Source organism: Mesoplodon mirus, assembly GCF_964341445.2.
Source record: "Mesoplodon mirus genome assembly, chromosome: 9".
In the NCBI taxonomy this organism is placed as follows: Eukaryota; Metazoa; Chordata; class Mammalia; order Artiodactyla; family Ziphiidae; genus Mesoplodon; species Mesoplodon mirus.
The window spans coordinates 95,518,272-95,532,265 of NC_138985.1; the positions used below are offsets into that span (position 1 = coordinate 95,518,272).

At 50.4% G+C, this 13,994-nt stretch overlaps 1 protein-coding gene across 1 annotated transcript in view; it reads right to left on the reverse strand.

Annotated features, from left to right (window-relative positions):
* Positions 1–13,994, reverse strand: part of PLXNA4 (plexin A4) — a 622,339-nt gene that overhangs the window by 552,182 nt on the left and 56,163 nt on the right. The window lies entirely within an intron of this gene.

The following is a 13,994-nucleotide window of genomic DNA, read 5'->3' on the forward strand; positions in this document are numbered from 1 at the left end:
GTAAGCTATCTCATTTAACCCTCACAATAATGCCACAAGGCAGTGTTGTGCAGGGCAGGGTAGTGGCTAAGCAAGCCAGGCTGTCTGGGTTTGAGTCCTGACTCTGCACCTGCTGGCCAGGCAATCTCAGACAGTGGATTAGTCAGGGTGGGTCATCTGCTACAATGAATTACTCCAAAATCTCAATGGCTTAACACCATAAAGGCTAATTTCTTTTTTTAAAAATATTTATTGGGCTTCCCTGGTGGCGCAGTGGTTGAGAGTCCGCCTGCCGATGCAGGGGACACGGGTTTGTGCCCCAGTCTGGGAAGATCCCACATGCCACGGAGCGGCTGGGCCCATGAGCCATGGCCACTGAGCCTGAGCGTCCGGAGCCTGTGCTCCACAACAGGAGAGGCCACAACAGTGAGAGGCCCGCGTACTGCAAAAAAAAAAAAAAAAAAAAAAAAAATTTATTTATTTTGGCTGCACTGGGTCTTAGTTGCAGCATGCATGTGGGACCCAGTTCCCCGACCAGGGATCGAACCCAGGCCCCCTACATTGGGAGCGTGGAGTCTTAGCCACTGGACCACCAGGGAAGTCCCAAAGGTTTATTTCTTGCTCACATTGCAGTCCAATCCTATAGGTGGCCTTCCATGGGACAGTGTGGGGATCCAGGCTCCTGGCATCTAGTGGCTCCTCCTCAGAGGCCTCCACTGGGTCTTCTCCATTCAGCCAACGAAAGCACAAAGAGAGGGTGGGGAATTCCAAGGCAGGTACAGTTCCGACATATGTCACTCTGCCCAAACTCTAGTCACATGACCAATCTCAATACACAGGAGGCTGGGAAGTATCAAGGAGCATGTTACAGGTGGAAAATGGTCTGTCCCCCTTACTCATCTGTGTCATTGACATTATAATATTCCCTGTAGTAGTCAGGGTTCTTGAGAAACAGAACCAATAGGAGATGATATAGATGGTTAGTTATAGATAGAGATAGAGACAGAGATGTAGATGATTGATGATAGATAGATAGATAGATAGATAGATAGGTACTTTAAGGAATTGCTCATGTGATTATAGGCAAGTCTTATTCTGCAGGGCTGGCCAGCAAGCTGGAAATTCTGGCCGGAGTTGATGTTGCAGACTTGAGTCCGAGGGCAGTCTGGAGGCACAGTCCCTTCCTCTTCAGGGATCTCAGTCTTTTCTCTTAACTGACTGGATGACACTCGCCCATATTACGGAGGGTAATCTGCTTTATGCAAAGTCTACTGATTTAAATGTTCATCTTATCTAAAAAATACCTTCACAGCAACATCTAGACTGGTGCCTGACCAAACAACTAAGCACCATAGCCTAGCCAAGGTGACACATAAAATGAACCATTACAATGGTATTGGGAGAATTAAATAAGCTAGGCCTGTAACTACATATAACTTCAGTTAGGCCAGTTCCTGATATGTAATAATAAACACTCAGTAAACACTTGCAATTATTATTGCCCTATTATACAGATGAGGAAATCAGGGCTCATACAAGTAAAGTAACTTGCCGAAGACCACGGCTGCCAGACTCCAGAGCCAATTTCCCCTCCATTCCTCCCCACAGCTCCTTGGGATTAGCTAGTCATGAGCAGCTGCAGCCTCTGGACAGGGGTGAGGACAGAGGGTAAGTCTGGGGAGCAAGACAGTTGGAGGGCAGGACACACGCAGGCAGGGCGCCCAACATGCGAGCATGCTGCGAGGGTTGGCTCATGAATACATGCAAACTAAAATATAAGTGCACCTGGGGCAAGACAGTGCAGATGTGATAGCAGAGACAGAGCTGGTTCCTTGCTGGGGGAGGTGCCCGGAGTAACGAAGTTCTTTCCTGTGAACACATATACCTCCAGTTCACTAGTATAAGTCTACATCAGTGCATGCTGACCTGGAAGGTTCCTAGTGGTGAGGCTGGACCTGCTCACGATGGCCACTCTGCCATGACAGGAGGCGGTCCTTCGAGCACTGATCAAGAGTCAGCTGGTTGGAGGATGGTAAAGGTGAGCCTGAGGCTCCAGGTGCAGTTCCTAGGCCAGTCACAACACACGCCCACAGACACTCAGCTGGCCAGTGGCCCACAAACGCATGTGGGTGATTGTAGGATGAGGACCCAGCAACACAGTGTAACTGGGGGTACACCGACCTTCTCGGCAAGGCAGCAACCGAACCCCCATCTTGGGGCAGAGGGCCAGAAGCCCAGAAAGCAGAGAACTGTGATGGGAGTTTGAGGCTCATGCTGTTCCCTGCTCCCTGCTGAGCTCTTATCCAAGCTAAGCCATTGTCACCACCTCTGGATGCTCCCTCCAGCTGAAATGAGCCCTGGACCACAAATGAAAAGTCTTGGATTCTGGTCATGACACAGGGGAAATCACTGACTCATCTTGAGCCTCAGTTTTTCCCTCTGTAATATGGGTCTAATTTCTACTAGTCCAACCAGCCACACACTACCCAGGTTCAACGTCTTTGAAAATGCTTTGAAACCCATAAAGCACCATACAAATGTACAGCATTATCACTGGCTTACTAGGAAACAGCTCAAGATAACTCCCATTCAACAGACCTCTCCCTCCAACCCAGCTGGTATAGACCTTGGCAGTGATGCTCACAGATATGGTTTCCACAGTGTTGTCTGCCCGTGGCCATGGCACCCAAGGCTGTGAATGCAGATTGCATCTGGTTCCATCCTGGTCACCAGGCGTTTCAGCCAAATGAAAGGAATTTGAAGAGCAAGGCTTCAATTTATGCATACTGTGGTGGGCAAAAGGATGTCCTCCTCCCAAAGACGTCCACATGCTACCAGAACTGGAGAATATGTCACCTCACATGGCAAAAGGGACTTTACAGATGTAATTCAGGTTAAGGCCCTTGGGATGGGGATTATAACCTAGATCACCCAGGTGGACTCAGTCTAACCATCCAAGCCCTTAAAAGTGGAGAACCTTCCCTGGCTGTGGCCAGAGGGAGATGTGACCATATAATAAGGGTCAGCAAGATGCAATGACATCAGCTTTGAAGATGGAGGAAGGGGGCCAAGAGGAAAGCAATGGGGGTGGCTCTAGAAGCTGGAGAAAGCAAGGAGGTAGATTCCCCCACCTAGAGCCTCCAGAAAGGAATGTAGCCCTGCCCACACGTTGAACTTACTTAGTCTGGGGAGACCCATGTCAGATTTGTGGCTTAAAACCGTAAGACAATAAATGTGTATAGTTTTAAACCCCTAAGTGTGCAGTAATTTGTTACAGCAGCAATAGGAAACTAGTACACATGCCAAGAGGAAAGTGGAAGCAGCAGCTCATGTGGCCTGGAGTAAAGGTTGAGAAGTGAATATTAATGAGAGTCCCAGACAAACCCTTAGCCTGCCTCTGCTGTCCTTCCTCCTTTCTTTAAGTCATCACTATCCAATCTTGAAGAATTCAGGAAGGTGTGGGGGGCAGGGAGCGATGGGAAAGTAGGCTCCAGGTCAGAATTTAGAATTTATATCCTCATCTGGGCTGGACCTACCTTCATGATCTCAATGTGTTTCTGGGTTTTTGTGTGTAAACTCGAAAGGGGACTATGAATGTCTATGAATACATCCATCCTTATTCTAGGAATGGAGAGCCTTCCTTCTTGGCCTCCTCCCTCCTCCCTCCTTCCAGCATCCACCCAGGGACAGTCCCACCACCGTGGCCTCTCCCCACTGCTTCCTTCCCAGCCCAGCCAGAGCCAGCAGCCACCCAGCCTCAGCTCTCAGCCATCTCCAGACCGCCATGAACGCCGTCGTTAAGAGCCTTTCATTAGCAGCGGCTTGCACACAGCTGATGTTGATCTGATAGAATCCAATTTAGCATCCACTCTGGGCCCTGCTCCATAAGCATTTGGGTTTAGCATGTAGAGGCAGTTTGATGCTGTCTTGATGGCCTTTTAAGTGGCTGAGAAAATTGCTGGCATGGCAATTTGGTGGCAGGCAGGCTCCTGGCGGGTGGGGCTGGAGGAAGCGGGGAAGGAGCAAAAGACCAAGGGGGCATTTCAGCCCGCGTCTGTAAAAGGCAGCTAAGTGTTTGGGAATCATGCATTTAAAGTGAAGAAAGAACAGACAAAACCACCAGGGTGTCTGAGGGACTCCACTGGGTGAGACTTCACCGTGGTGCCTCCTTCTGATGGGCACAGCGCTGCCCTCAAAATCAGTCACAGGGCTTCCCTGGTGGCGCAGTGGTTGAGAGTCCGCCTGCCGATGCAGGGGACACAGGTTCGTGCCCCAGTCTGGAAGGATCCCACATGCTGCAGAGCGGCTGGGCCCGTGAGCCATGGCCGCTGAGCCTGAGCGTCCGGAGCCTGTGCTCCGCAACAGGAGAGACCACAACAGTGAGAGGCCCATCGCAAAAAAAAAAAAAAAAAAAAAAATCAGTCACAATGCTCATCACCCTGCGCTCACGAAGGCACGTCACCATTCATAGAATGCTTTCCTACGTCATCTCGTTTTTATGTTGCGCCCCCAGAGGACTCTCAGGCTGACTCCTGAGGATGCTATTATCCCTGTCCTGCAGACACAAAACCAAGGCTCAGGAGCAGATGCCTGAGATGGGAACAGAGGTGCTGGTGGCCAAGAGAGGGCAGGGTTCAAGATACAGTGGAAATTATTGCAAAAATGCAAGAGTGGGCAGCAGCTTCCTTGACTCCATTCCTTGGTTCCCCCAGTGACTCACTGAGTCTCACCTCTCTGCCCTTGACTCAAAGGGGAGCCCTTTCCCCACTTCCTCCCTTAGGGACCACCCGAGGGTGAATGGGAGGTCAGGGGCTGCCGGTTCCTTGCAGAATGGATAAGTTCCTAGAGTGCAGTAGTGTGCTGGTACATGCTTAACCTCTGGCTCTCCAAAGAAAAAAGCCCTGGTTCACACCATCTGCCCTTCCACCTGGTGTCAATACTCGCACCATGCCAATTTCAAGACATCAGCAAAGGCAGACGCGGGAAGGGGTGTCCGCCATGGACTCTGTGGGTGTGGATGGGCTCAACCACACCAGTGCTAGCGAGTCGTGATGTTATTCTGAATTTGTGCCCATTTTACAGATGAACACACTGAGGCCCGTTAGTTCTGAAACTAACACCTTGCCCCCCTCATCGGGTCATGGAATGCCAAGGATGCAACGCCTCCCTCATGTGGAAAGTCGTGCTGGAAAGTCCAAGAGTCCAGCACAGGCCAGATTCAGGAACTTGACAGACAGGCAGCCCTAGCCTCTTCCCTGTCCATGGCCCACAGGCCATGTTTCAAGCACCTTCTCCCGGGGCAGGGCCAGGTGCAGGGGAGGACGGCGGAGAGTCCTCCCAGCGCAGTCTGATTCTCTTTCAGGACGCTGAATGCCTGGGAAGGCTTTCTCCTTTCCCTTCCACCTGACTTTTCTCTCTCCTCCTCGTTTGAGACCTCAGAAAATCACTGCCTTGAAATCTTCCTCCTGAGGTGTTGTGCGTGTGTCACAGAGCCAGGCTCTCCTCTCCCCTGATGGGTGCTAGGCGTTTCGCCCCGAGGCCACAGCCAGCTTTAGGGGATGCCGCAGCAGCCCAGGCCCCACGTCACATGCTTGGCCTGCCCCGGATTTCAGCGCCCGCAGCAGTGGAGAGTTCAGGGTGAGCTCAGACTCACCCACACTGACCTGTCCTGCCTCAGGACCACGGTCCAGCTGGCCTCTTCTGCACCCAGGGCCTTGATCAGAAGCAGCAGCAGCCTGAAGCCCAGGGGAGTTTATGTCCCCGGGGTAACTCTCAACCAATGGGACAGGCTCTGGGGTCAATGCCCCAGCCTCCCAGTCCTCAGGCACACAACTCCGGAGTCTGTAAGGAGCGGCTCAGGGGGCCCCAGCACCACAGAACACCAGGGCCTCCCTTCTCTCTGCTGCCTCCTGCTTCCGGGGATCACCTTCCAAAGAAACCACTTGCATCCAACTCCTGTCCTAAGCACTGTTTTTTGCAAAGAGAAACACTAACGCTCTGAGGTGGGTACCACTTACACCCCCATTTTGCAGATGAGGAAACTGAGGTTGTGTCTGCCTGACTTGGGCTAGACAAGTTCAAGAGTAATGGTCTACCTATCCAGACTGCCCATAAGGATGGTTGTTCTTGGGGATACAGCTCACGTTCACTGAGACGGCCGGGCCAGCACCATGCCTGCAAGCTGGAATGTCAACTGGCCCAAAAGGAGACACCTTGGACACAGAGAACACCCCATGGGCAATGGTTCTCTCTGTTTATCCTTGAACTGTTCTCTTTGGAAAGAAAACCTCTCAATGTTTGACCTCATTTTTGTTGTGCTTTTGTGTATATCTATATATGTGTGTGTGTGTATATATATATATATATGCATGGATATAAATACATATGTAAATATACGTGTGTATAAATATATTAACAAACATAGGTATATACATATATGTGTATATGTGTGTGTGTGTGTGTATATATCTATAATATATATACACACAGTCAAAAGGTTGGAAAGAAATTCATGAAAATCAGTAGTTATTCCTGGATAGTGGCAGATGACATTTCTATTTTGTGTGTGCTTTTCTGTCTTTTCTAATTTTTTCCACAATGAAATATTGTGCAAAGAGGCAAAGGCATTTTTTTTTTTAAAAAAAACATCAAACCTCTTTGAAGGAATTTACTGTTAACTTGAAACACTGACTGATAGCAGGGCCCCAGGAGGCAGGGTAAACTCCATTTCTAGCAACAAGTTTCGTCACTTCCCAGAAACCCACACAGTGCAGAGGGATGAGGACAGAGAAAACACAAAAGGTAAAAGTGGAGGAAGGGGGGATTTAAAAGTCAGACAAAGTGCCTTCCCTGGGGCACAGAGATGCCCTGGGGCGGGGAAGGGGGCTTGAAGAAGAGATAGGGACCCCACTTACTGTCCATAGCAGGGGCCGTGTCCACCAGTTGTGCACCATGATGATTTGAGAATAGAAAGGATTTGAATAAGATGCCGAGGAAGGGCTCTGGAGGAAATGGCCAAGATCTTAGTCTTCACACACAACAGTAAATACATTAGACAACATCCATCACCATCCCATTGTGGGGGGATTGCCATTCACCTTGGAATACTGAGAAAAGAAGCATTTGTCGCAAGTCGGCCAACTCCCCTTTGCTCATTTTCTCCACAAATTTGGACTGAGCGCCCCTGTTCCCCCCATCACGCTGTAAGCTCCATGAGTTCAGGGACCACGATGGCCTCACTTAGCACCCTCCCCCCACCAGCTGTGAGCACAGGGACTGGTAGACACCCCCAAAATGGACTGAATGACTAAAGAAGTCCAACTACCACCCCACCTCACCCCAGAAGAGACTTTTGGGTTAGATGGAAAGAAAATTAGCCACAGGACCTGAGTTTTTGTCCCTGTCCTTCCAGCAGCCCACCTCATGACCTGTGGGAGGTCGCTATTTACTTTGTGACTCCATTTCCCCCAAATTGAAAGATCTGACCCTAAAAGAAAATCCAGAGATAAATAACACAACCTCTATTATATACTTTTTGTTCCTTAGGATAAAGACCTGGCAGAGTGGAGGGTATGAATCAGTCCTGTCCTCAATCCTAGAGACACAGGCAGTGTAAAGGGGTCAGTCATGGGGTCCACGAGGACCCTCCTCAGACTGCAAGGACCGAGGCAGTGGTGCTGGGGGCTGGGAAGATGCTCGGGCTGGGCGCGGAGCTTTCTGCTCTCTTCAATGGCCTCTCCTCTGGGATCCTGCCGTCCTAATGGAGGCTCCATTAGCTAATCTAGTGATTCAATTAGTTCTAAATGCTCCTGGCCTAAGAAGAGGGATGGCAAGGTGGGGATTTGTTGACTCCTATTTGCCGGAAAGGGTTTCCCAAGACAATGAAGCTGCAATTTGAATTCCCAAGTCTCTCACTTCCCTCTCCATTCATGGGCCTAGGGTCAGCAACCCAAATGAGATCATGCAAGTGAAAGCACTCTGTAAACTATTTTTATTACTCATTCCCCCTTGGGAGGAGGGCCCCCCCACTGCCTTCTCCAGCCACCCTCTGTCCTAGAGGTAAGGGGGCTGCCCTGGGACACAGGGACCAGGAAGTTTTCAAGGGCACGTCCCAGGCTTAACTCTGAGGAACCCCAGGCCGGTGGTTTTTCAGACGTCGCAGAATGGAAATGACATTTAGGTCCTTTGCAGGGAAGATCTATTCCTTCTCTAGTGACGGTCCTGCTCAGTCCTGGGCCACTCTGCTCATATGGGGACTCTGCATGTCTCACGTGGGGACACAATGCCCCTACCATCTTCTCGTCTCCCCAGAGACACATAACTTGGGGACAACCACATCTTAGGTGTCAGTTACTAGGGAGCACAGCTCAGGCCCTGGCAGGAAGGGGCAGAAAAAGGGAAATATGGGAGAAGAGAGGACAGCCCCCAAAAAGGACCAAAATGGCACAGAAGTGAGTCTCTACCATCTGGAGGTCCTTTTTCATTCCAGAGGAAGCGCTGCTTTTTCTAAAGTCCAGGAATTGCTACCAACCCCCTGGAAGCTGTTAGAATTGGGAAAGTTACTTTACCTCTTTAATCTCAATTCATCCTGTGTAAAATGGGAGCGTTGGATGGGGATAGTGATTCTAACTTTGGCTGCATGTTGGAAGCAGCCTGGGAAGCTTGAAAAAGCTTTGAGCCTTGGCTCCAAACACAAAGACTCTAGTCTCATTGGTCTGGATGTGCAGTCTGGACTTGCGATTACTTTCCTTTCTCTAGGCAGTGGCTTGCTGCTAAACCAGCTCTCGGGAGAAAAAAGTTCTGATTTGTAGCGTTTTCCAATTTTCCAGTGGTGTAAATGCTCTCAGCATGGCCTACTTCAAGCAACCAGTAGCATGACAGCTGGCTCAGCACACCGCCGTCTCCGGTGATTCTAAGGTGCCTCTAAAGCGGATCTACTACAGCGGCCCCACGGAGGCAAGACGTTTACAGAGCCAGGCAGCTCCAGGTCCCCAGAGCAGAGGTGGGAGGAAGGGTCTGGTCCCAACTCACACAGAGACAGCCCCACCGGCCCGCCTTTCTCCACCAGCTCTGGAGCCCATCCTCTCATCCCATTCTCCCCACCAAAGGCTCTTCACAGGAAGACAAAGGACAAAGAAGGAAAGTTCCAGTGGCTTCCAAACGCTGTCAGAGTCCCTTTCAGGATGAAACTTCTCAGTTGTTCACCTCCTTCTTTTCCATCAGGAAAATGTCCTCAACACTGAAAGCAGTCAGCCAGGTATCTGAGGGGTTAATTTTCAGCACATTCTCCACTTTCACTGACAGTGAGACCTAGGACTGTTTCCCCAGAAGGCACTCAGAACAACTGTTGGAGCCAAGACGGGAGGAAGATGGGGGGAAAACAGGGGTGATCGCTAGAAGGAAGACACCTGCTTTTCCTGGCAACGGTGGGGCCCCGGGTGGGTGAGTCAGGGCCACATCGAGGCCACCCTTCCTCCTTTCCTCTGAGGATGATCACCTTGTAGTCAACTAAACCCAAATGCATTTAAGCACATTCAGGAATTCAACTCTGTACTCAACACTTTGAGAATTTGGCTCTTCAAGTGGAAAATCCTGTCTTTCAAGGCCCTTAACTAATAGGAGAGTCAAGATTCAAGGAAGAAACAGGCTTAAGAATTCTAAGTCATGAGGAAACTAGCATAACAGCAGGGTACAGGCTCTAGATGTGAGTGCTTGTGGACTTGAGAGCATGTTTTATAAGAGTATTTTTTTCAATATCCCACCAATTTCCAAAAAGGGATATAAAGGCCTATGATCCAGAAAAGGGCAAAGGCCAAGGCAGGCATAAACTGGAAGTCCTCATGGCAGAGAGGCTGGACATGATACATAAAGCCATCTGGCGGTCCCCTGGGTAAGGGCAAGCCCAGGTCTAGTGGACCTATGGGAAGTAAGAAGACTCAGCTGTCTCAGCAGTGACAAAACGGCGGATGGTCCTTGGTTTGGGCAGGCCTCCTGGGCAGGGCCATCATGTAGATTTGTCCTGAAAAATGGAAGGGGCTGCATCTATTCAGAGAGGATGCCTTTTCTAATTTGCTCAAAAACATCCAATTGGCCAGCAAGAGCCCCAGAATGGGTTCATTCTGCCAGCACCACAGGGCCAAGCTTTGCCTCACCGGCATTCAGTCTGACCTGCCTGAGGCCTGAGTTCCAGTCCCTGCTCTAATGAACAAGCTGAGTGAGCCTGGACGTGCTGCTCTACTTCTAAGATTCAAGGGAGCCCTAAAGGGAGCAAGGAGCACACACTTGGGTCATAAACAAAAGAATCAATAAACACTTAGCATCTGGGTCTTTGGTCATTGCTGTCTTGGACTTCTCTTAGGTTCAGGCCAATAATTTACATCCTCTAAGCCCACATTGACCTGGTGGTGGTTAGATACCTGGGGGAGTCACTGTGAGGTATGAAATTAGATACAAAGACTTTCTAGGTAGATGGTTCTGAGTTGATTATTTTCCCATGAATTAAAATAGAGTGAACATGTGACATCAGCCCAGTCCCCCAAACCATAGAATTGACTAATATTAAAGCTACAGGGGGGCTTAGACATGATCGGATTATCTAATTTTACAGATGATGAGACCAGGACCTCTGAAGTAAAGTGGCTGGGTGGGTCACACATCTTTTAGAGATGGACCTTCGTCCTGGTGTGTCTGAGGGAGAGGGCCCGGCATGGGCATTCACACCCCCATTCACAGGCCCAGCGCTGTGCCTGAAAGGATACAACGGGAAGAAAAGGCTGAATTACAAAAGAAATATAGAAACAGACAGTGATGCTGATGCAATTCAGTGGCAGGTTGCAGGTGGGGAGAGGAAAAAATAGATTTTAGAATTAGGAGAGGGCCAGATCAGTCAAGGGTGAAGAGAGAATTCTGAATGAAAGACAAACGGGGCACAGAACCACGGAGGAAGATGAAATAAGTGAAGTATGAAATCAACCCTCCTTGGGCTGTACACTGCCGGGCAGCCTTGAAACATGCCTGCCACTTGCAGGTGGAGGAGACGTAAGGTTGGCGGTGAGTTGGGTGGCATGGGGATGGTGTCCTGTGTGTGGCCAGCATGCAGCAGAGGGTCTGCAGGGGAAGAGGGCTTTCTGGAAGGAGTGGGGCTCCTGGGGACTAAGGGGTGAAACTCAGCCTAAGTGCACGAGTCACAGTCTCGTCTCCACCAGCCAGGATGGGACAGTGTCGGCCCTTCTTCATTCTCCGCTGAGCCTCGTTCACCCTGTTTCCTTCCTCTGACATAATTCTTGCCTCCCTGAGTCCTGGGTTTGAGGGCCAGATCAAGAAACAAGGGCAGGGCTTCCCTGGTGGCGCAGTGGTTGAGAGTCCGCCTGCTGATGCAGGGGACGCGGGTTTGTGCCCCGGTCCAGGAGGGTCCCACATGCTGCGGAGCGGCTGAGCCCGTGAGCCATGGCCGCTGAGCCTGCACGTCCGGAGCCTGTGCTCCGCAGCAGGAGAGGCCACGGCAGTGAGAGGCCCGCGTACCGAAAAAAAAAAAAAAAAAAAAAAAAGAAACAAGGGCAAAAGCCACCTCCTCCCCAACTGTGTTTTTTTTTTCAAGTCACATTTTTAACCATTTTAAAAATTTTATTTATTTATTTATTATTTTTGGCTGTGTTGAGTCTTAGTTGCAGCACGCGGGATCTTCACTGTGGCGTGTGGGCCTCTCTCTAGGTGTGGTGTGCGGGTTTTCTCTCTCTGGTTGTGGCGTGCGGGCTCCAGAGTACGTGCGCTTTGTAGTTTGTGGCACTCACGCTCTCTAGTTGAGATGCCCGGGCTCAGTAGTTGTGGCTCTCAGGCTTAGTTGCCCTGCGGCATGCGGGATCTTAGTTCCCTGACCAGGGATCAAACCTGCGTCCCCTGCATTGGAAGGCAGATCCTTTACCACTGGAACACTGGGGAAGTCCCCCCAACTGTGTTCTGATTCCACACAGAGGTGTGGTCACATCACCCTGGCCTGAGGATCCAGTGCCTTGGAGTGAGGTCCTGGTGATTGTTCAGTAGTGCAAACCTCCCTCCTCACCCCTCCCCGCCCCTGCACTCCCTAGGCCTGAGAACAGACCCTCCTTTAGGCTGAATCTTACTCCGAGGAAGCAGGATGCACCGCAGTGGGAGTCAAGGTGTCCACTTTGGGGCAGACACTTTCCAGAAAGTGAAAATCTCACCCAGTCCTGCAACCCGGATGGGGGACTCCTGACCCATGAAGGGCTCCCTCAAGCCACACAGCCACACACAGCTTCGCCGTTAGAAGAAAGGTACAGACTTGATGAAACGAGCATTACAGCCCAGGAAGCCTGACACACAAAACCAGCTGGGCCTCGCTCGATGGATCACATCCCTCTTCTGACTGCGGGGCTGAGGCTCAGAGACACAGAGAGCTCTGGGGACGCAGCAACGGCACACAGCAAACCTGAGGATGCACTGGGCCCTGTCAGTGCTCTCCAAGTCAGCACGCCAGCCCCCAGGAAGAGGCTTAGCGAACCTCTAAAAGGGGAGAGCCGGGGGGCTGACAGGCTTCTGATTTGTCAAACTGAAGGAAAAGGAGGAGGTCAGGGGATCATTACCTCCGTGGATGGAGAGCCAGGCCTGGCCTCCTGCAGAAAGCAGACAAATGAACACAAACACCCACACGCTCCCTTCAGCACTTCTTCCCCGAGTCCCAGAGAAGAGAAGCGAGCGGGGCTCTGTGAGTGAGTGGAGATAACAGCAAATGCACAGTCATGAGAATCACCAGGAGCAAGCTAACAAGGCAGATGCCTGGGCTCACCCCTACTCCCAGCCAATTTTGGATGGGGAGGTCTAGGTCTAGCAAACCCCCATCCCATCATCTCTGATGAGGCTGGTCCCTCACTGTGAAGCACCCTGGCAAAAGTATTATTTAAGGGAATCTCGAAGGCAAACTTGTTGGAAAGGAAGAGGAAGCTATGAGATAAAATGTAATCATTTCTCTCAGCGCCTGCATTATTTCATTTTAATAATAATGATGCTTCCGTTTCCAAGCCACTGTGCAACTGATCTGACTTGATCTTCCCAGGGATTTCGTCCAAATGGATGCTAATCATCATCGTGGTCCTTCAAAGAGGAAACTGAGGCTCTGAAAGAAGTTAAGTGGTTGCCTGGGGCCACATATTTAGCTAAACGGCAGCGGGACTCAAAACCAAGACCAACCCATCTCTCTTCTGACTTCACTTGGGCCCCCCATGATGGCCAAGTGGGCACTCAGACACAGATGGAGGCAAAGTTATGAAAGACAGTATCCCGTTTGTTCTCAGAGGCCACAACCAGCATCATCCCTGACACCCCTTGGGCATGAGGTGCTGTCCCTCCAGGCACGCTAAGTTGCCCCTGCCCTGTAGCTTCTGCCTTGACACCATGCCACCCTGCCCGCCCCCCTCTAGAGGACCCAGGTTAGTGTCAAGAGTCACCAAGGGGTGTGGGGGAAGGGAAGAGTTGCATATGAAAGGAGCATCTACGTTTAAAGCTGTGACAAAGCGGGAGAATGGCATGGACATATATACACTACCAAACGTAAAATAGATAGCTAGTGGGAAGCAGCCACAAAGCACAGGGAGATCAGCTCGGTGCTTTGTGACCACCTAGAGGGTGGGATAGGGAGGGTGGGAGGGAGACGCAAGAGGGAGGAGATATGGGGATATATGTATATGTAGAGCTGATTCACTTTGTTATAAAGCAGAGACTAATACACCATTGTGAAGCAATTATACTCCAATAAAGTTGTAAAGAAAAAAACCCCCAAAAAACAACAACAACAAAAATAAATGCATCTCGATGCAACTTAATCCCTGTGTGAACCTGACCATGGATTTAACCTCTTCCAGCCTCCCTTTCTCCATCAGCTCAATGCAGATTATAACATAGACCCCTCAGGTTTATTCCGAAGGGTAAATGTGACAGTGAAAACCCTACACACAGAGGTAAGCATTACATCCCTTCCCTCCTCTTAATTCTTCCAAAGAGAC